The 2,253-nt window shown below is 39.5% G+C and overlaps 1 long non-coding RNA gene across 1 annotated transcript; it reads right to left on the bottom strand.

The window, feature by feature from the left end:
- Positions 1–764: 764 nt before the first annotated feature.
- On the bottom strand, positions 765–2,034 carry LOC106960022 (uncharacterized). Its single transcript, XR_001427482.1, has 2 exons — positions 1,997–2,034; positions 765–1,795 (listed from the first exon to the last, which is right to left on the bottom strand). It is a non-coding gene; the product is annotated as an uncharacterized LOC106960022 (long non-coding RNA).
- Between the last annotated feature and the right edge of the window lie 219 nt (positions 2,035–2,253).

Raw genomic sequence — 2,253 nt, forward strand, 5'->3', positions numbered from 1 at the left:
TTGTTACCGAAATCTAATTTTGTTGTTGTTGTGGTTGTTCATACAAATTAAATGCAACTGCAATCAGACTTCTGTGTGAATGGTTCACGTTCCCAAAGCGACCCGAACACAAGAAGAGGAAGAACGTAAACGTTACACAGTAACGCTCTGTTTAAAGAAGCAACAATGGCTGCTGCCATCTATGGATCAATTTAAAATATTATGTAAAATCTGCCTTTTTGAGGTTTGCGTCACATTATAATGTTATTCCTCAATAAAAACTGCAGTGTTGCTGTGATTCTTTCATGTATGTTTAGGAAATCTCCCGTTTCAAGCATTGAGGTGTGAAACGGGGTTCAGCTCCTCTAGACTAGCAACGGACTGGAATCTCACTCAGAAATCAAGCTGAAGTATTTCTGAAGCTCCGTCTGGCTCTCTGCTACCCTCCATCTAGCATAGCCTGGCATGAATGCTAGGCTAGTTAGCAAAGACGGCAGATAAATGGTTTTCCTATAGCGGTATGCCGTTTCTCCACCACTAGCAAATTTAGCAGCACGTACATGAGGATGAATGACAAAGTTAAGCCAAGCCTCCTGACTCTGATTGGTTGTTTTTGTGCATTTCTTCAGACGGAAGTAATATTTCAGTGAGGAGGTGGAGGAGATCGATCTTTTCACAGATTATCTGCCTCATGTTAAACTGTCACAACATGATGACGGTTTAAAAAATATGCAAAAAAACACAGTTTTCTTTTAGAAAATGTACAAACTGTAGCTACAAATCAGAAACAGAGGATGTACTTTATTTTTCCTTGACCCATAAGAGCTAAAACTTAAAAGAGCTAATCAACGGTTTTAAAAATTAACCCCAAATATCAAGAAATAGGCAAAAAAAAAAAAAGGACGAAAAAACAAACAGAGCTTAAAATTAAATAAATCACACCTGGATTCCTGGTAAGAACTGGCAGAGAGCTTCTAATATTGCACTCAAATTGCTCCATTTGTTCTCTAAAATATTTTAATCCCTTCTGACCTCAAACTTCCCATGAACCAGGACCTGAACAAAAGGCCGCCCACTGTCCTCGCAGTAAATCTGTTGTCTCCCTTCTGGGCCCTCAACGGGGGATCATAGATCAGCGCCGCGCTGCAGCTTGCTTCAATTTACTCAATTAACTGCAGCTAAAGCACTTGTAAGTTCTGCAGATGTTGGTTTATTATGGAGGCCGAGAACGTACAAGTGGGTTCAGGAACCAGTGGGGGAGGGGCAGCGAGGTTCATAACTGGGCAAGATTGAAGATTGGAGGGTAAACTAATATAAATCTCACCGTTTGGAAAATAACATATCACTGTAAAGCTAATGGTTATCTCTGCTCTGACTTCAAGATTTATCAGAAAATCTCAGATTCTCATGAATTAAAGAAAAACGTTGTGGGATAATTTAAGGTAAAAGTGACACGAAGGTATGCAAAGTACACAGTCAGGATGCTAACACTAACCAGGTGTGGTTAGCGTCCCCATAAAACATCCTGCCAACACCCTGCATGTGCACTCATATATTTTCCTGCTTGGCAAACTACATTTCAATTAAGAGCCACAACACAGGATGACATTCATAGAGCTTTAAAATAAGGTTTTGACAAATTATCTTCTGCTGTCAGACTAATATCCTCGCTGCAGGTTTGGCCTTATTGAGCAGGGGGGCTAGCTCTGCGGAGCCGCTGAGTTTCAGGCCGAGGCCGCGCCGCTTTAATGAGCTGCCGGCTGACGTTAATGTGAGCGGTTCTTCAGAACCACGGCAGCCGATCGCTTCGGTTTCTCTGTCAATATGAGCAACAATCAGCTGGGAAAAATAAAAAACAGAACCAAAATGATCATGACAGGTTTGTGTCACTCTGACGATAAATTAAACATTTGTAACATCTTAAAGTTGGTAAAACTGTGTAAAAAGCCCTATGAATTAATTAATGTTTTATCACAGTATTATGAGTTAGAGGTGTCATATTTGGTATCAATAATACCAATATTAGCGGTGCACCGATTGCAGCTTTCTGGCCGATCCAGCATTGCCGATCTTTAAAAATCACGACCTGCCGATTCCAATTTTAGTTTTTTTTTCATCTGAAATGCAGAGTTGGATAATAGTTAGTTAAATTTACTCAGTTTCATTTACTTGAGTCACATTTTTGAAAAAAATAAAATACCTTTTACTACTGTATGTTTTACTTTTACTTGGGTAAAAAATCTAAGTTTGTGACAGTAACTTCAGAAAATGTGG

The sequence above is a fragment of the Poecilia latipinna genome, unplaced genomic scaffold, assembly GCF_001443285.1.
Source record: "Poecilia latipinna isolate Pla-1442-1.1 unplaced genomic scaffold, P_latipinna-1.0 Scaffold1146, whole genome shotgun sequence".
Classification (NCBI taxonomy): Eukaryota; Metazoa; Chordata; class Actinopteri; order Cyprinodontiformes; family Poeciliidae; genus Poecilia; species Poecilia latipinna.